The sequence below is a fragment of the Hyperolius riggenbachi genome, chromosome 7 (genome assembly GCF_040937935.1).
Source record: "Hyperolius riggenbachi isolate aHypRig1 chromosome 7, aHypRig1.pri, whole genome shotgun sequence".
Classification (NCBI taxonomy): domain Eukaryota; kingdom Metazoa; phylum Chordata; class Amphibia; order Anura; family Hyperoliidae; genus Hyperolius; species Hyperolius riggenbachi.
Window position 1 is genome coordinate 26,150,891 of NC_090652.1, and position 21,822 is coordinate 26,172,712.

General features: G+C 48.4%; 1 protein-coding gene and 1 pseudogene across 1 annotated transcript in view; both read left to right on the forward strand.

Annotated features, from left to right (window-relative positions):
- Positions 1–21,822, forward strand: part of LOC137524173 (E3 ubiquitin-protein ligase TRIM39-like) — a 123,444-nt gene that overhangs the window by 66,041 nt on the left and 35,581 nt on the right. The window lies entirely within an intron of this gene.
- On the forward strand, positions 9,153–21,688 carry LOC137524172 (E3 ubiquitin-protein ligase TRIM39-like; annotated as a pseudogene).

Below are 21,822 nucleotides of genomic sequence, written 5' to 3' on the forward strand. Positions count from 1 at the left end.
CGATCTGCCAGCGACACCTCCCCAGCTGCATTCAGTCCTGGCTGGGCTCAGAGGGCTGACGTCACGCCTGGCCGGGCTCAGAGGGCTGACGTCACGCCTGGCCGGACACATGACAGCGGCTAAGCAGCTGAGGTGAAGCTGCACGCTGTCTAAGGGAAGCTGCTGGTGGTGCTGCCCGGGAGAGTCTGCCTGCTAGTGTTGTCCGGATCATGAACGATTCGGATATCCGAATCTATTTTATGAGTCGATCATCCGAATCATCAAAATGAGTGATTCGGATCGCAAAAGGGGCGGGGCCAAGAGCGACACGCCCCCTCTCAGCGGGCAGCGGGGTCTTGGAAGCAGAGCAGAGATGGATCGCTCTGTTGGATGGGAGGCAGCCTTGCAGGGAGACAGGTAGATGAGAGAGAGGGGACATGGGTGCCACTGCCAGATATGTGTAGAGCACACATACTGGCTGCAATGTGCTGCCCATTATAGGCTGTCTGTTCCGTAGTTGTACTGCACAGTGATCACATTTGAAGCTTTTGGCTCAGCACAGCTCAGTAACTTTGCAGACAGTGTGATTGAAAGGCAATATAATCCTCCTGCACTCGGCACTAAACAGCTGCACTTCACTTCTGGGAATGCTTTCTTTCACTGTGCGACCTTTTCTTTCAAAGTACACAGATGAGCATATAGGTGAAATATATGTAAAGCATATTGCAGCATGTGGGTATTACGTGCAAACATTTCTGCTCTCTGCTCGTCCCTCCTCCCATCTCTGTCCACTCCCTGCCCTCTGTCCATCTTCTCCCCTTCTCTGTGTGTCCACTCCCTCCCCTTCTCCTGTCCACAGACCTGTCCTGCTGTTCATTTCACCCCCCGAATGCTTCCGTTAGTAAAATGATCCGAGATTCGGATCAAAGATCCGGATCTCTTCAATGATCCGATTCGAATCATCCGGATCATTGAAAAGATCCGAACTTCCCATCTCTACTGCCTGCTGGCTGTTGCAGGCTCTCTCCAGTCCATGCATGGCTACACCAGTCCGGTGTGGTGAAATTTTTTGCAACTTTATCAGATTTTGCAACCGGTTGCAAAATAGCTATCAGAAAGTGCAACCTAGCCATTGACTTTAACCTATCTGTATCAGAAAATGCAACCCAACCAAACCCTATTCTCACACAGAACCCTCCCCTCTTGCTCAACTAATAACCCCCCCTGGAGGGAACAATCCCCCCTCTTGCTCAACTAATAACCCCCCCTGGAGGGAACAATCCCCCCTCTTGCTCAACTAATAACCCCCCCCCCCCCCCCGGGATCAATCCCCCCTCTTGCTCAACTAATAACCCCCCCTGGAGGGAACAATCCCCCCCTGTTGCTCAACTAATAACCCCCCCTGGAGGGAACAATCCCCCCTCTTCCTCAACTAATAACCCCCCACCCCCCGAGGGAACAATCCCCCCTCTTGCTCAACTAATAACCCCCCCCTGGAGGGAAGAATCCCCCTTCTAGCTCAATGTGGTTGCAAAAAATTACAGGCGTGTTAACAGAGAGGAGCCACGCCTACACAGTCATACACTGTCCTCTATGGCAAGTTGCAAAATATGATAGGTAGCAAAATTTTTCACTACACCGGCATCTGCACACATGGGCTCAGACAGGCAGACTAAGCAATGCGGGGCAGCTAGAAACCTGCACGTTGGCCGAGTGACTGAGCAGCTAGGAGCAGTCACCCAGATGCCACAACATCCGGATTTTTAAAATTGCCTTGCCAGAAACATTTGGGGCACTGTCATGGGCACTCCCTTCCCTGATAATCCGGGGGACCTTGGCAGAGGTTCGGGGGAAGTGCCACGAACCACTTGCCCTAACAACGCGCCTGCTGCAGCCTCTCTACTGACGGGACACAGCAGGGAAGCGAGAGAGGAAAGAAGTCAGCCCTTTAGGCATCCACGAAGCGGCCCAAAACACAGAGGCAGGAGGCGGCCCGGGGGGCATCTGCCCCCCAGGCCAGTCCGCCTATGCCAGTCGTCCTCTGGATTCTGTCTTATTTTATTTACGTGGAGCTCTACTCACACCCCGCACACACTACAAACGTCCTTTCACAAGATAGTTGGAGCAACAGTTTAGGGAATAATTTGTTTGTGTTTTAAAACTTATTTTGAGAAACATTATTTCTGTACACTGTATAGCCATTGAATGTGTTACTGGTGTCGGCAAAATTAATTAGAGTAGGCCACGCCCTTCCTATTCAATGTCCCGACTATGTTGTCACATAGTAATTGGGGGCAGAAAAGGACACAAATCTATCCAATTCAGCTTTTTGTACGCTCCAGAGATAGGCTGTGCAACCCCCATGTGAGTGAGGACTGTGTGACCTCATTGGTACAGTGTGACCCTTGGGGCCTACAGAAGCAAAACCCTAATTCCTTATGCTCCTCCCATCACTACATGCTCCTCCCACTACTACACATTCCTCCCATCATTACATGCCCTGTCACTGTACAGCCACACAACTCACCCTCTCAAAGATGCAAATTGACACATAAAAAACGTCACTCCTTACTGTCCCTTACTCTCAGAGCTGATAAAAAGAAAACGTTTTATACATATCTGCGACTTCCTCCAGCCCCATCCGCAAATGAGGGCGGCAAATATGTTAGGAATGTGGTCTGCAGCCTGCAACCCGGACCATGTAAAGTTTGCCCAGCCCTACGCTAGATAGTCCAGAGGATTCCCAGATCCTCCTACAGCCCACCACTGCAGCCAGAAAAGGATTAATATGACATGGGGCCCCAGGCAAGTTTTTGCCCACCACTGCTGATGATTACCTGGCTTTTTTAGTTCAATTTGGTGGGGGCTACCATCCACCGGGCCCCATCTCTACAGGCCCTAGGCAACTGCCTTGGTTTGCCTTGTGGATGATCCGGCTCTGGTTGCAGCACAGGATCCCTCTGCAAGAGTAATATCTGTGCATGTCCAGTGGAACAAAACACCCTTTGCACAAGCGCCTTCATTCTACTGGGCATGCCCAGACCTTACTGACACATGCCTGTGCACAAGCGCCTTCACTCTACTGAGCATGCCCAGACCTTACTCACACATGCCTGTGCACAAGGGCCTTCATTCTACTGGGCATGCCCTGACCTGACTCACACATGCCTGTGCACACACGCCTTCATTCTACTGGGCATGCCCAGACCTTACACATGCCTGTGCACAAGCGTCTTCATTCTACTGGGCATGCCCAGACCTTATACATGCCTGCGCACAAGCGCCTTCATTCTACTGGGCATGCCAAGATCTTACACATGCCCAGTCCAGATGCACTCCACCACGCCCAGAAGCGCAGCCAGACAATGAAGAGGATCCCTGCACCAGATCGGTGATCTCAATGAGCATTTGGGAAGCCTCTGGACCATTCAAATGGCTTCCCATTACTAAGGTAGCTAATGTTTTACTTTTCCATTACTTCAGCTGAAAGTAGCCCTGTGATGGGCAGAACAAGTTCAATTGTTATTGCTTGGGGCTTCTTCCAGCTTCTGTAGCCTTACAGGCCCCCTGGTTTCCCCCCAGTCCGCCGAGGTCCTCTGAGAGATTTCCCGCCGTAGGCTACTGTGCGTGTGTGTGGTCCCACCCACATGCCCTTCCGATAAAGTGCGATGGAGGAAGCACACTGATGGGAATGCAAATGCACTGTATCCTGCAACTGCGGCAGCTGGTGAGGATTGGAAGTGGCACAGCTGCACAATGGAGAAGCCTGGGGGGGAAACGGAGGGTTATGGGGGGCTGGAGGAAGCCCAGGTAAGTATAACAGAACTCCCCCCACCCCATCTCAGGTGGAAGCAGGAAAATTTGGACACCGCCATAGGGGCCCATTGTAGTTATCGGCAAGGAGGGGAAATTTAGGTAATAGATGCAAATGCTCACATAGTGAAGACCTCAGGGCCCGTTCACACTGTAGGGGAAACCGCTGTGTTTACCACAACACAATAAAATGTAAAATCTGATGGAAAATGCATTTTATTTTACTGATAGGAGGAATTTACACTCTTAAACAGAGCGCAAATGCACAACATGCTAGCTGGACCGCAAATGCAAAATGCCAACAGGCTGCATTCTTCCACAGTCTCAATGCAAAACAACGACCGCAAACTCTAATCGGACTTGAAGGTAAGTGCTTGTTTCTGAACCTGAACTTCGACTCAGGTTCTTTGTAAAGCAAATCTGAAATGAAAATAAAATTAGATACTTACCTATGGAGAGGGAAGGCTCTGGTTCCTATAAAGCCTCCCCGTTCCTCTCACGGTCCCTGCGTTCCAGCGCTGTCACCCCCGTTCAGATTTGCGGCCACTGGAGTGCTCCGGAAGACGGGTGTCTCTGTACTGCGCATGTGCGTGTGTGTGTGTGTGTGAGTGCGCTCAGGAATGGAACTCAGCTGACATTGGCCTCAATTCACTAAGCTTATCTCCTGTCTTTAATAACAATTCTAGAGTTGTTACCATGGTGATAAGGCATGTAGTATTCAGGAAACATTTTACCTCAGGCAAACCTAAAGTTAACTCTTCTGTCTTTAAGTTAACTCTCCAATCCTTAAAAGAACTCCAGAGTTAAATACAGGCTGTTAATTAACTGCATGTGAAAATAACTACAGAGGAGGTAAATTAACTACAGAGGAGGTAACTTAAGGAATGAAGAGATAAGATAACTCTCTCACTGTGTAGAGGTAAGTTTGCTCTTGCCTCCAGCATGATCTTAGTGAATTGAGGCCAAAGCCTTCTGAAGCCTCACTGAGCAGCATTCAACCAATTGGTGGAATACCTCTGACGGGGGTGACGAGGCTGAAAGGAGGGGACCATGTGAGGAACGGGAAGGCTCTATAGCAGGGGTTCCCAACCACCGGGCCGCGGCCCACTGCCGGTCCGTTGGCAGTTTCCAGCTGGGCCGCAGCGGGTCTGTCATCTCCCCCCCGCGGCCGCCGCTCCTGTCCTGTTACCTTATGAGCGGCGGCCGCTTCCGGATTCCCCCCCAGGCGCCGCTCTACTTCCTCCAGCATCTCCGATAACATCAGCAAAGACGCGCTGCTGTAGGAGGGAAGGAGGCGGGGAAGCAGTTTCCATGGTAGCGGCGATGCCTCCTTCCTTCCTACAGCAGCGCGTCTTTGCTGATGTTATCGGAGATGCTGGATGAAGGAGAGCGGCGCCTGGGGGGGAATCCGGAAGCGGCCGCCGCTCATAAGGTAACAGGACAGGAGCGGGGGGGGGGAGGGGGGTTGCAGACTGGGCACTTTACTAGCCATACTGGGCACTATACTAGCCATACTGGGGCACTATACTAGCCATACTGGGGCACTATACTAGCCATGCTGGGCACTATACTAGCCATGCTGGGGCACTATACTAGCTATACTGGGCACTATACTAGCCATGCTGGGCACTATACTAGCCATACTGGGGCACTATACTAGCCATGCTGGGCACTATACTAGCCACGCTGGGCATTATACTAGCCATGCTGGGCACTATACTAGCCATACTGGGGCACTATACTAGCCATGCTGGGCACTATACTAGCCATACTGGGGCACTATACTAGCCATGCTGGGCACTATACTAGCCATGCTGGGCACTATACTAGCCATACTGGGGCACTATATTAGCTATACTGGGCACTATACTAGCCATGCTGGGCACTATACTAGCCATGCTGGGCAACATACTAGCCATACTGGGGCACTATACTAGCCATGCTGGGCACTATACTAGCCATACTGGGGCACTATACTAGCCATGCTGGGCACTATACTAGCCACGCTGGGCACTATACTAGCCATGCTGGGCACTATACTAGCCATACTGGGGCACTATACTAGCCATGCTGGGCACTATACTAGCCATACTGGGGCACTATACTAGCCATGCTGGGCACTATACTAGCCATGCTGGGGCACTATACTAGCTATACTGGGCACTATACTAGCCATGCTGGGCACTATACTAGCTATACTGGGCACTATACTAGCCATGCTGGGCACTATACTAGCTATACTGGGCACTATACTAGCCATACTGGGGCACTACCTACCCATACTGGACAATATATTAGCTATACTGGTCACTATACTAGCTATACTGGGGCACTATACTAGCCATACTGGGGCAACTAAACTCCCTATACTGGGGCAACGGAATTTCCTATACTGGGGTAACTATGCTAGCTATGCCGTCGCACCCCAGCCCCCCCCCCTCCCGTAACCCGCTGCGCACGACACTGTCCACTAGGTCACGCACGCAACCGCCGCCCCCGAGACACCTCCCCCCCCCCCCACCCCCCCCACCCCCGGAGAAAAATTTGTTCAGAAAGCGGTCTTCGGGCCGGAAAAGGTTGGGGACCCCTGCTCTATAGGACCTTCCCTTTTCATAGGTGAGTATCTGATTTTTTATTTTTAGTTTTAACTACAGATTTACATTAACCCTGACAGCTCCTCAACCCTCCATCTTCATAGCTCCCAACTGTCCCTCTTTTGGAGGGACAGTCCCTCTTTGGGAGCCCTGTCCCTCTGTCCCTCTTTCCTCCTCATTTGTCCCTCTTTCAGGACTTTGTCCCTCTTTCTATGTAAATATACAGTATATATATTTCTCTAATAAAAAATGTGTTTGATTGACCCTACACTTTATTCCCATTCTTTAACCACTTGAGGACTGCAGTATTAAACCCCCCTAAAGACCAGGCTCACTATTGATAAATTGGCCACTGCAGCTTTAAGGCCAAACTGCAGGGCCGTACAACACAGCACACGAGTGATTCCCCCCCACCAACAGAGATCTCTGTTGGTGGGGTCTGATCGCCACCCCACTGTGTTTATTTTTTTTTTCAATATTTACCTTTATATTTTTTTTAATAAAAATGCCTTTTTTTTTACATTTATTCCCTGTTTCCTCCCTTCCACCGCCAGCCAATCAGCGTGATCAGCTGTCATAGGCTTCAGCCTATGACAGCCGATCACTCCTCAGTGTATGTGTCACACGGCTGTCCCCAGTACAGCGCTGCTGCCGATCGCAGCGCTGTACAAGTAAATAGGCAGCGATCACGCCGTCTAACAGTATCGCCAGACTGAAGAGGGGGCGGAGCTCCGCCCTCCGAGCATGAGATGCGCCTGCATGCTCATGCAAATTAGAGCCCTAGGACTTGACGCCAAATGGCTTTAGGCGGTCCTGGGGCTGCCGCCGCGACCACGCCCGTTGGCGTGGGGCGGTCTTCAGGTAGTTAAATTGATATATTACTAATTTTAAAATGTTAATATGAAGGAAAATTAACCAGGATAGAAAGGGCCATTTCTTATGAAATCTTTATGGTATGCGCAACTAGGGGTGTGATGAGGGGCGTGGCTTAAGTGTCCCTGTTTCTCATCTCAGAAAGTTGGGAGGTATGCATCATTAAAGAGACACTGTAACGAGAAAAACGGCCCCTGGGGGGTACTCACCTCGGGAGGGGGAAGCCTCGGGATCCTAATGAGGCTTCCCCCATCATCCTGTGTCCCACGGGGGTCTCGCTGCAGCCCTTCAAAGCTGGCCGGACATATCCGTCAGGCTGTGTAATATTTACCTTTCCAGGCTCCAGCAGGGGCGCTGTTGTGGCTCTGTGCGCTGAAGTAAGCGGAAATACCCAATCTCAGTCGGGTGACCGGTCCGCTCTACTGCGCAGGCGCTGAAGACTTGCGCCTGCGCAGTAGAGCGGACCCAACTGAGATCGGGTATTTCCGCCTACTTTGGAGCGCAGCACCACTACTGCACCTGCGCTGGAGCCGGGAAGGTAAATATTTACCTCGCCAATATTCGGAGGGGCACAGTGGGACCGCCGTGGGACGCAGGAGGACGGGGGAAGCCTCAATAGGATCCGGAGGCTTCCCCCTCCCCAGGTGAGTACCCCCCAGGGGCCGTTTTTCTCAATACAGGTTTTCTTTAACCACTTCCGGATACCGGGTGGTTTGGCTGATCTGTGCTGCGGGGGCTCTTCAGCCCGCAGCACAGATCAGAAATCAGGCAGGGCGATCAGACCTCCCCCCTTTTTTCCCCACTAGGGGGATGTCCTGCTGGGGGGGTCTGATCGCCGCCGCGCTGCTGTGCCTAGCGGGGAGGGGGCTCCTCAAGGCCCCCCTCCGCAGCACTAGTCCTCCCTCTGCCTCCTTTCCTCCCTCTCCCGTCCCCTGTGTGCGGCGCAGGACGGAAAGCCATCCTGCGCCGGATAGGATAGGCTTTAGCCTATCAGATGCCGGCGATCCCCGGCCAATCAGAGGCCGGGGATCGCCGATCTCCTCTACGGCGCTGCTGCTGTGCAGCGCCGTATATATGTAAACACCGGGGAAGATCTTCCCCGCGTGTTTACATTTACCCTGCGAGCTGCGATCGGCGGCTCGCAGGGTGTTCACGGAGACACCCTCCGTGAACTGACATGGAACGGCCTCCATGGAAACCACTTCAGGATTCAGGGGCGTAGTTAAGCGTACGCAGAATCCTGAAGTGGTTAAAGGATACATGAGAGAAAAATAAATAAATGCAGATCTACTTACCTGGGGTTTCCTCCAGTCACTTTAGGTCTCCGTGTCCCTCATCACAGCTCTGCTGGCAGCCACTCTTCTGTGGTCCCCTCTGTAGCTGATGTGGCCGGGAGCACTCTGTGCAGTAGTACTGGCCACGACAGCGTGGCCACAAACGGCGCATGTACGCACACTCGCACATGCGCAGACAATGCCGAACTGACTGGGTCGACTCTGCAGGCATTACGGAGGAAACTGTAAAAGAGTGTCTGCCAGTGGAGCTGTGATGAGGGACACAGAGACTTCAAGGGGCTGGAGGAAGCCGCAAGTAAGTAGATCATTTTTTTTTCTTTTTGTGGACACAGGCATGGTTTTTGTATGCTGCAATAGCAGTGTTCTCTTGCTTAATGGTACCAATTGGATGCAAAACTTTTTTTTTTTTTTTAAATAAAGCAACTTGTGAGTGCAGTTTGAGGTTTGTCCACAAGATGGCGATATAGATATTATCACATATCACACAGTGTTCCGCCGCTAGTGCTCTGTTTCCAGGAGGGTTTCCAGGACAACGACGCAGAGCAGCGTGACGTAGTTTACCAGGCGCCCCGCCCCCACGCAGAGCCCTAGAAGAAGCGCGGGAGTGGAAACGGGCTTTCATTTTGTAGCCATAGCCAACCCGCGGCTGCTGCAGGTATCGTGTGTGTGTGACGCCCTTTGTGTCTCCAGTTTCCCCTGTGCTTCCTCTGTCCCCCTCTAACTCCAGTGTCCCCCCTCCCGTCCTCCAGCCTCCTGTCCCTCCTGTGCTCCTCTCCTGTACCTGTGTGCTCCCCTCCTGGTCTCCTCCTGTCCCCCTCCTCCTCCTCTCTATATGTGCTCTGTTTGTGCATTCTTCAGTCTCCCTGTGCTTTTTATTCTCCCCCTGCGCTTCCTCCTGTACATCTGTACCCCTCCTCCAGTCCTTCTCTCTCCCTCTGCTCCCTGTTTCCTGCCACCTCCTCCCTCTCATCAGTTCTTCTTCCTCTTCCAGAATTCCTTCTGCCACGTTCCTCTGCCCTGTATCGGTCACGCTTCCAACCCTATATCAGCCACGTTCCCCAGCCCTGTATTGGCCACGGCCCCCCTGGTCCCATATCTGCCATGCTCCCTGGCCCTGTATTGGCCACGCCCCTCGTCCCATATCTGACATGCTTCCTGGCCCTGTATTGGCCACTCCCCCGGTCCCATATCTGCCATGATCCCTGGCCCTGTATTGGCCACGCCCCCGGTCCCATATCTGCCATGCTCCCCGGCCCTGTATTGGCCACGCGCCACGTTCCCCAGCCCTGTATTGGCCACGGCCCCCCTGGTCCCATATCTGCCATGCTCCCTGGCCCTGTATTGGCCACGCCCCTCGTCCCATATCTGACATGCTTCCTGGCCCTGTATTGGCCACGCCCCCCTGGTCCCATATCTGCCATGCTCCCTGGCCCTGTATTGGCCACGCCCCCCTGGTCCCATATCTGCCATGCTCCCTGGCCCTGTATTGGCCACGCCCCTCATCCCATATCTGACATGCTTCCTGGCCCTGTATTGGCCACGCCCCCGGTCCCATATCTGCCATGCTCTCTGGCCCTGTATTGGCCACTCCCCCCGGTCCCATATCTGTCATGCTCCCCGGCCCTGTATTGGCCACGCCCCCGGTCCCATATCTGCCATGCTCCCTGGCCCTGTATTGGCCACGCCCCATCCCATATCTGCCATGCTCCCTGGCCCTGTATTGGCCACGCCCCCGGTCCCATATCTGCCATGCTCCCTGGCCCTGTATTGGCCACGCCCCATCCCATATCTGCCATGCTCCCTGGCCCTGTATTGGCCACGCCCCCCCCCCCCCCCGTTTCCATATCTGCCATGCTCCCTGGCCCTGTCTCACACTATGAAAAATATGTTCGCGAATGCAGACTGTGGTGGCATTTTATTTTATTTTTTTGTAGCCCTGGAAGCAGAGTGGAGACGCAGGCTGTGTTTGTCCTGCAGGCCAGACTTTGTACATGACCGCTGTGGAACATATTCTGGATGCTGCATATGCAAATGGACACAGTGAAAGTTTATAGATCTAGACCAAATCCATTCTCATCAGTACTTTCAAAAGAAGAATATTACAGAACAGCCATGATCTTTGCAAATTACTGAAGAAGAGAATGTAGAATAAAGTGATGGGTGACTCCACAACCCTGGTTATATGCTGGCTATCCGCTTTAAAGGGAACCTAAACTGAAAGGGGAAAAAAAGTTTCACTTACCTGGGGTTTCTACCAGCTGTCCTGTGCCCACAGTTTCAGGCACAGATCCTCCGGTCCCCTGCCGCGGCTAAGTTTAGTTTTCCCCCATCTGGCCAGTCGATGGCCATTGCACCTGTGCAGCCCTGGCCTCACTGTCCTCGATCATGCTATCGATGCCGGGAGCAGTACTCAGAAATCTCGTATTGCGCAGAACGCTCCCAGCGACATGAGCGTGATGGAGGAAACGATCATTGGCTGTGGCGGTCAGATGTCTTGTGTGTGTATTGGAACAATAAAAATTGCATCGTTCCTAGAGTAAGACTGTGTGTGGACCTTTCCGTCGATTGTATGTGACATCACAGTGGCGAGTGCGCTCCTTGCCTTATGGGTAACAATAGTTACACAGCCAACACACTGGCTGTGCTGTCAAAGCTAAACATTCATAGTGGGCTGTGTATCGCTTCCTAAAGGGCGTACGTGTAATATGGGTGCCTGGAAGAATGGGTGCAAGGTAATAACAGAATATCGGTCATTTATATACCGTAGGTATTTCTACTCTCCCTAATTTCCAAGGGTATTAGTAATTATACCGATGTTTTACTATCAACCTCTGTAACCTAAATCTCATTCTAACCCTTGCCTATCTGCTCCTAATACTAAACACCCCTCACCTACTCCTATAACTAACCTTACCCTATCTATGCCTAATACTAACCTCCCCTCACCTACTCCTAACACTAACCTTACATTATCTATGGCTAATACTAACCTCCCCCCACCTACTCCTAACACTAACCTCACCCTATATATCCCTAATACTAACCTCACCTAACACTAACCTCACCCTATCTATGCCTAATACTAACCTCCCCCCACCTACTCCTAACACTAACCTCACCCTATCTATGCCTAATACTAACCTCCCCTCACCTACTCCTAACACTAACCTTACCCTATCTATCCCTAATACTAACCTCACCTAACACCAACCTCACCCTATCTCTGCCTAATACTGACCTCCCCTAACCTACTCCTAACACTAACCTCACCCTATCTATGCCTAATACTAACCTCCCCCCACCTACTCCTAACACTAACCTCACCCTATCTATGACTAATACTAACCACCCCTCTCCTACTCCTAACACTAACCTTACCATATCTATGCCTAATACTAACCTCCCCTCACCTACTCCTAACACTAACCTTACCCTATCTATGCCTAATATTAACCTCCCCCATCTATGCCTAACACTAACCTCACCCTATCTATGCCTAATACTAACCTCCCCTCACCTACTCCTAACACTAACCTCACCCTATCTATGACTAATACTAACATCACCCTATCTATGCCTAATACTAACATCCCCCCACCTACTTCTAACACTAACCTCACCCTATCTATGGCTAATACTAACCAAACCCTCACCTACTCCTAACACTAACCTTACACCATCTATGCCTAATACTAACCTCCCCCCACCTACTTCTAACACTAACCTCACCCTATCTATGGCTAATACTAACCTCCCCTCACCTACTCCTAACACTAACCTCACCCTATCTATGCCTAAAGCTCAATACACACCATACAATCTTGGTTGTACAGGTTTACCAAATCTATGTAGTATAAGGGCAAACAGATTGAAAATACCTTGAATGATTGATTGGATAAGCTCTTACACTACATGAAAGTGGTAAGATTGAACAACCAAGATTGTATGGTGTGTGTTGAGCCTAATACTGACCTCCCCCCACCTACTTCTAACACTAACCTTACATTATCTATGGCTAATACTACCCTCACCTACTCCTAACACTAACCTTACATTATCTATGGCTAATACTAACCTCCCCTCACCTACTCCTAACACTAACCTCACCCTATCTATGCCTAATACTAACCTCCACTCACCTACTCCTAACCCTAACCTTACCCTATCTATGGCTAATGCTAACCTCCCCTCACCTACCCCTAACACTAACCTCACCCTATCTATGCCTAATACTAACCTCCCCTCACCTATGTTATAAATCCTTTTGCTCCGGCACCAGCAAACTCATCAGCGAGAGTTGCACACACGACTCATCACACCAAGCAGGAGATAGACTTTCTCAGGCTTCTTCAATGTACAAGTTATTTATTCAGAAAACAAATATACAGATACAGTTCGTCATATCTTAGCCAAGCAGATTTGTTGCCTTGCGTTACAGCTGCGTGATTACCTTCCTGCTGAAGATAATCAGGTCTTCTTATATCTATCCTATGTTACATCTTCTAGACTACCTATGTACAGCATACATTATATCAGATTACATAAAGAAAGGAAAATAATTAGGGGTTCCAGTCAGCAGATAGAGAGCATGAAAGTAGGAATCAGAGTGCGCTCCGTCAGCCCACCCGGCCCTTTAATACTGACTAGTAAAGAGTTAAATGTGACATTATCTTAGCCATCCCCCAGACCCGACTATTGGCTTAGACCCCTCGTGGTGTCATAATACACACCTACTCGATTAATATTCAATGCCACTTTTCACTTACAAGAATGTGATATTTTGTAAATATGGCCTATGTTGATTGTTCTCGTAGTCCATAGGTCTGGGGCAGTGTAGGCCTGTGGCCTTTCTTCAGGAACATGTTCTCAGTATCTGCCTGTATCATCTGCTTCAAGCAGACACTGAGATGCTTCTGCCTGCATCACGAGAAATTCTATTTTAAAGGTATACTCTGCGAACAAGCCTTTTACCTAAAACTCAGGCCAAATAACTGAGGCCTACTTAAATTTTAACAACCTACTCCTAACACTAACCTTACTCCATCTTTGACTAATACTAACCTCCCTTCACCTACTCCTAACACTAACCTCACCCTATCTATGCCTAATACTAACCTCCCCCCACCTACTCCTAACACTAACCTCACCCTATCTATGCCTAATACTAACCTCCCCCCCCACCTACTCCTAACACTAACCTCACCCTATCTATGCCTAATACTAACCTCCCCTCACCTACTTCTAACACTAACCTTACCCTATCTATGCCTAATACTAACCTCCCCTCACCTACTCCTAAAACTAACCTCACCCTATCTATGGCTAATACTAACCTCCACTCACCGACTCCTATAACTAACCTTACCCTATCTATGGCTAATACTAACCTCCCCTCACCTACTTCTAACACTAACCTTACACCATCTTTGCCTAATACTAACCTCCCATCACCTATTTCTAACACTAACCTCACCCTATCTGTGGCTAATACTAACCTCCCCTCACCTATAACTAACCTTACACTATCTACGGCTAATACTAACCTTCCCTAATCTACTCCTAACACTAACCTTGCCCTATCTATGCCTAATACTAACTTCCACTCCTAACACTAACCTCACACTATATGGCTAATACTAACCTCCCCTCACCTACTCCTAACACTAACCTCACCCTATCTATGCCTAATACTAACCTCCCCCCCACCTACTCCTAACACTAACCTCACCCTATCTATGCCTAATACTAACCTCCCCTCACCTACTCCTAACACTAACCTCACCCTATCTATGCCTAATACTAACCTCCCCTCACCTACTGCTAACACTAACCTCACCCTATCTATGCCTAATACTAACCTCCCCCCCACCTACTCCTAACACTAACCTCACCCTATCTATGCCTAATACTAACCTCCCCTCACCTACTCCTAACACTAACCTCACCCTATCTATGCCTAATACTAACCTCCCCTCACCTACTGCTAACACTAACCTCACCCTATCTATGGCTAATACTAATCTCCCCTCACCTACTCCTAACACTAACCTCACCCTATCTATGCCTAATACTGACCTCCCCTCACCTACACCTAACACTAACCTCACCCTATCTATGCCTAATACTAACCTCCCCTCCCCTCACCTACTACTAACGCTAACCTCACCCTATCTATGCCTAATAATAACCTCTCCCACCTAATCCTAACACTAACCTAACCCTATCTATGCCTACTACTAACCTCCTCTCACCTACTCCTAACACTAACCTCACCCTATCTATGCCTAATAATAACCTCCCCCATCTATGCCTAACACTAACCTCACCCTATCTATGCCTAATACGAACCTCCCCCATCTATGCCTAACACTAACCTCACCCTATCTATGCCTAATACTAACCTCCCCCCACCTACTCCTATAACTAGCCTCTCCCTATCTATGCCTAATACTAACCTCCCCTCACCTAATCCTAACACTAACCTCACCCTATCTATGCCTAATACTAACCTCCCCTCACCTAACACTTACCTCACCCTATCTATGCCTAATACTAACCTCCCATCACCTACTCCTAACACTAACCTCACCCTATCTATGCCTAATACTAACCTCCCCTCACCTACTTCTAACACTAACCTCACCCTATATATGGCTAATACTAACCTCCCCTCACCTAATACTAACACTAACCTCACCCTATCTATGCCTAATACTAACCTCCACTCACCTAATCCTAACACTAACCTCACCCTATCTATGCCTAATACTAACCTCCACTCACCTAATCCTAACACTAACCTCACCCTATCTATGCCTAATACTAACCGCCACTCACCTACTCCTATAACTAACCTTACCTTATCTATGGCTAATACTAACCTCCCCCCACCTACTCCTAACACTTACCTCACCCTATCTATGCCTAATACTAACCTCCCCTCACCTACTCCTAACACTAACCTTACCCTATCTATGCCTAATATTAACCTCCCCCATCTATGCCTAATACTAACCTCACCCTATCTATGCCTAATACTAACCTCCCCCCACCTACTTCTAACACTAACCTCACCCTATCTATGGCTAATACTAACCAAACCCTCACCTACTCCTAACACTAACCTTACACCATCTATGCCTAATACTAACCTCCACTCACCTAATCCTAACACTAACCTCACCCTATCTATGCCTAATACTAACCGCCACTCACCTACTCCTATAACTAACCTTACCTTATCTATGGCTAATACTAACCTCCCCCCACCTATTCCTAACACTTACCTCACCCTATCTATGCCTATTACTAACCTCCTCTCACCTAATCCTAACACTAACCTCACCCTATCTATGCCTAATACTAACCGCCACTCACCTACTCCTAACACTAACCTTACACTATCTATGCCTAATACTAACCTCCCCCCACCTACTCCTAACACTTACCTCACCCCATCTATGCCTAATACTAACCTCCCCTCACCTACTCCTAACACTAACCTCACCCTATCTATGGCTAATACTAACTTCCCCTCACCTACTCCTAACACTAACCTCACCCTATCTATCCCTAATACTAACCTCACCCTGTCTATGCCTAATACTAACCGCCACTCACCTACTCCTATAACTAACCTTACCTTATCTATGGCTAATACTAACCTCCCCCCACCTACTCCTAACACTTACCTCACCCTATCTATGCCTATTACTAACCTCCCCTCACCTACTCCTAACACTAACCTTACCCTATCTATGCCTAATACTGACCTCCCCTCACCTACTCCTAACACTAACCTCACCCTATCTATGGCTAATACTAACCTCCCCTCACCTACTCCTAACACTAACCTCACCCTATATATCCCTAATACTAACCTCACCCTGTCTATGCCTAATACTAACCTCCCCTCACCTACTCCTAACACTAACCTCACCCTATCTATGCCTAATACTAACCTCCCCCCACCTACTGCTAGCACTAACCTCACCCTATCTATGGCTAATACTAACCTCCTCTCACCTACTCCTAACACTAACCTCACCCTATCTATGCCTAATACTAACCTCCCCTCACCTACTCCTAACACTAACCTTACCTTATCTATGGCTAATACTAACCTCCCCTCACCTACTCCTAACACTAACCTCACCCTATCTATGCCTAATACTGACCTCCCCTCACCTACTCCTAACACTAACCTTACCCTATCTAATATTATTATTATTATTATTATTATTATTGATTTATAAAGCGCCAACATATTCTGTGGCGCTGTACAAAGTAGGAAACAAACATGGGGTACATAATAATACAGACAATGGTGTACACCAATATACAACATACATAATTAGTGACAAAATACAAAGAATGATACAAAAGCAAATTATAGAATTGGTAATGACAGTGATAAAATTAACATGATGAATAAAATGTATAATGGTTACCAAAACACAAAAGGGTGAGAGAGCCCTGCCCTTGCGAGCTTACAATCTAAAGGGAATAGGGGGGGAAACAAGAGGAGGGGTAGTATACGATAAAATATATAAAGGCAGTGTGTTCTAGGATACCTAGTAAGAGTGCAATTTGGTCTTAGGACAAAGGGAAGTGGCCTAAGGTAGCGCATACGCTTGTCGGAACAAGTGTGTTTTTAGAGAGCGTTTAAAGGCAACAAAGGTTGGCGAGTGACGGATGTATTGTGGGAGGACATTCCAGAGGAGGGGTGAAGCGCGTGCAAAATCTTGTAAGCGTGAATGTGAGGAGGTGATTCTAGAGGAGGACAACAGAAGGTCATGTGCCGATCTGAGATTGCGATTGGGTTTGTATCTGGAGATTAGTGAGGATATGTACCGGGGAGAGATATTGTGGAGAGCTTTGTAGGTTAGGAGTTGGAACTGGATCCTTTGGTTAATTGGCAGCCAGTGAAGAGCTTGACAAAGAGGGTCGACAGAGGAAGATCGAGAAGAAAAATGAATGAGACGAGCAGCTGAGTTCAGTACCGACTGGAGCGGGGCCAGTTTGTTAGACGGTAGTCCACAAAGTAGTATGTTGCAGTACTCCAGACGAGAAATTATGAGAGCATGTATTAACATTTTAGTTGTGTCTTGAGTGAGAAAAGGACGGATGCGAGATATGTTTTTGAGTTGGAGATGGCAGGAGCTGGTTATGGAGTGAACATGAGGAATAAAAGAGAGAGATGAGTCGAATATTACCCCCAAGCACCGAGCTTTGGGAACTGAAGTTATGGGAGTGTTATTAACATTTATTGTTACTTCAGGCAGGGAGGTGGACAGAGACGGTGGAAAAATTATTAGTTCTGTTTTACTAATATTAAGTTTTAGGAAGCAAGAGGACATGAAGGAGGATATAGCAGACAAGCAGTCAGGAACACGCTTAAGGAGGGAGTTAAGATCTGGGGCAGAGAGGTACAGTTGTGTATCGTCTGCATAGAGGTGGTATTGAAACCCGAATGAGTTGATTAAATCACCAAGACCGTGCATGTAGATGGAAAAGAGGAGAGGACCAAGGACAGAGCCTTGAGGAACCACGACAGACAAAGCATGAGGAGAAGAGATTTGATCTGAGTAGGAAACTGTGAAGGCCCCTTCAGAGAGGTAGGAAGATAACCATGTGAGAGCAAGGCCCTTTATTCCGACATTTGAAAGTATTTGTAAGAGTAAGGTGTGGTCAACAGTATCTAATGCTGATGACAGGTCAAGAAGGATGAGTATGGAAAATTGACCTTTGGATTTGGCTGTAAGAAGGTCATTGGCCACTTTGGTAAGGGCTGTTTCCGTCGAGTGGTTAGAGCGAAAGCCAGACTGGAACTGATCAAGTAGGGAGTTAGCAGATAAATAATGGCTTAATTCTGCATGTATATGGCGTTTAAGTAGTTTGGATGCAAATGGGAGAAGTGACACTGGGCGGTAGTTGGCAAGTGTGGTAGGATCTAGAGAAGGTTTTTTAAGTAATGGTGTCACAACAGCCTTTTTGAGTGGCGACGGAAAGATGCCAGTAGAGAGGGACAGGTTAAATAGCGTTGTTAGTGCAGGCATGAGAGATGAGGATAGCTGCGGAATGAAATGGGAGAGTATTATGCCTAATACTAACCTCCCCTCACCTACTCCTAATACTAACCTCACCCTATCTATGTCCAATACTAACCTCCCCTCACCTACTCCCAACACTAACCTCACCCTATCTATGCCTAATACTAACCTCCCCTCACCTACTCCTAACACTAACCTCACCCTATCTATGGCTAATACTAACCACCCCTCTCCTACTCCTAACACTAACCTCACCCTATCTATGCCTGTGGCCTGGTGCACACCAGAGGAGTTTTTCTGAGCATTTTGAGTTTTTAAATCTGCTGCTAATGTTATCCTATGTGTCTGTGCACACTGGAGCAATGAGGTTTTGTAAAAAAACCCCATAGCATTACATTGGGAAGAGCTTTTTAAACCTTTCAAAAGCTCTTCCCAATGTAATGCTATGGGTTTTTTTTTTTACAAAACCTCATTGCTCCAGTGTGCACAGACACATAGGATAACATTAGCAGCAGATTTAAAAACTCAAAATGCTCAGAAAAACTCCTCTGGTGTGCACCAGGCCTGATACTAACCTCCCCTCACCTACTCCAAATACTAACCTCACCCTATCTATGTCCAATACTAACCTCCCCTCCCCTCACCTACTCCTAACACTAACCTTACACTATCTATGCCTAATACTAACCACCCCTCATCTACTACTAACACTAACCTCACCCTATCTATGTCTAAGGCTAACCTCCCCTCACCTACTGCTAACACTAAGCTCACCCTATCTATGGCTAATACTGACCTCCCCTAATCCTAACACTAACCTCACCCTATCTATGCCTAATACTAACCTCCCCTCACCTACTCCTAACACTAACCTCACCCTATCTATGCCTAATGCTAACCTCCCCTCACCTACTTCTAACACTAACTTTACACCATCTTAGCCTAATACTAACCTCCCCTCAGCTACTTCTAACACTTATCCCCCTGTCTCTCCCTACAAAGACCGGGCTACACTTGGAACTCTTGCACTCCCACTCCCTCCACCCCCACCCCTCCCCACCATACATGGATGTAGCACTTCTCTTTGTTTTAGTTGCTCTTTTTTATGCTGCCACTTTGCTCACTTTTACACTCATTCCTCCACTCCACCGTGTTTCTTTGTTACTTTGCTCTATTTTCATTGTCTTTCTCCCCCTTGTTTTCACTGCAGATTCCACTATCTAAACCGTCACAACTTTGCTAGTTGAAAAAAAAAAAAAAAAGCTTTCCACTGCCATTCGCTCCCCTGAATGGGATAATTTTTGCTGAAATAAAAGAGTTCTCGCCCCCTACAAACAGACTTCCAATGGCGTCCGCCTCTGTCGGAGAAGAGCTGAGCTGCTCTATATGCCTGAGCCTGTATACAGAGCCGGTGACACTGACCTGTAAACACAACTTCTGCCGGGATTGTATTGTGACTGTGCTGGGTACACAGAAGTCATCAGGAAAAGTGTATTCCTGTCCAGAATGCAGAAAGGAGTATCCAAAACGCCCTGCGCTAAGAAAAAACAGGAAGCTGTCCAACATTGTGGACAATGTCACAGCCATGCAACAAGAGAAACCTGAGTTTCGTTGTACGTTTTGTGTGGATGCCCCAGTGCCAGCTGTTAAGACTTGTCAACATTGTGAAACCTCCATGTGTGATAAACATCTGGCAGCTCATAACGAGACAGTGGACCACGTGTTAGTGGAGCCGTCATCTTTCATCAGCAAGAAATGCTCCATCCACAAAAAAATCCTGGAGTATTACTGCACTGAGGACTCCACCTGTCTGTGTGTGTCCTGCTGTCTTGTTGGAACACACAAAGGACACCTGGTGGATCTTCTAGAGGAGGCTTCTGAGAAGAAAAAGGAGGGCCTAAGACATGAACTAAAAAAGATGGCACCAAAGAGAGGGAGAAATGAAGAGAGAATCCAGAGCTTACAGGACCACAAGAGGAAAGTCCAAGAAAAATCAGCTGAGGAGAAGAAGAGAGTCACAGCTCTGTTTGAGGACTTCAGAAGACAGCTGGAAGTCCAGGAGTTGAAAGTCCTGAATGAGATCACCAGGCAAGAAGAGCAGATATCACAGTCTGTCTCTGATTGTATCCAGCATCTGGAGACACAAGGAGGGGACCTGTCCAGGAAGATAGCTCGCATTGAAAAGATGTGTGATATGACTGACCCAGTAGCTGTCCTGCAAGAGCCAGAATCCGACACGGGTGACCAAGATATGGAGGAACCTTCTGTTCCTGATCTGGATGATTTTCTGATTTTGCTTGCGTTAGAAAAATCCATGAAACGACTAATTTATCAGATAAAATCATCACAAACGAAGTTCTCTTTTCCAAAAAAAAAACAAATCTGTTACTGGATGTAGAAACCACAGCAAACCTTGTGGATTTGTCTGATGGCTTCAGAACTGCCACAAACTCTGAAACACGTTACTACAGACGACATTCACTGAAGAGGTTTACAGAATACAATTAGGTGATGAGTACTCGGAGCTTTTCCTCTGGGAGACATTACTGGGAAGTGGTGGTCAGTGGTGATGGAGATTGGGAGGTTGGGGTAAGCTATCCTAGTATAGAGAAAGAAGGAAAGGAATCCCGAGTTGGAGATAATAACAAATCTTGGAGTTTCCGCAGATATGAGGGTGAACATTCTGCTTCCCATGACTCACAGAAAACGTCATTAAATCCTCAGTCTCCCTGCAGAACATTAGGAATATATCTGGATTATGAAGCTGGCCGTCTGTCTTTTTACCAGCTGGGTTACTCCATCAGCCATTTACACACCTTCACTGCCACCTTCACTGAGCCCCTTCATGCTGCTTTCTGTGTGTATAACAAAGGTTGGGTGAAGATTTCGGCACCAGGAAATTTAAGCTGGCAGCTGAGGTTTGGGTACTGCCATTGGTGCTCATTCAAACAGTGGTATTGAGGTGAAATCTGGGTGCCTGTGGCTCCCAATAAATTGTGGACACGGAATTTACACTTAAATGCTGTTTTTTCAATGGGTGCCTATGGCGGCGCCTGAAAGCGTATCTTTTTTGGGACTTTGTGCAGCGATTGGTGGGGGAGGAGGGGTGGTTAAGGTTAGGCGTGGGGGGGGCGGTTAGTGTTAGACATCAGTAAGGGTGTCTTTGCAGTGGGGACGGTTAGGGTTATGCATTAGGAAGGGTGTTTGTGTGCGGGG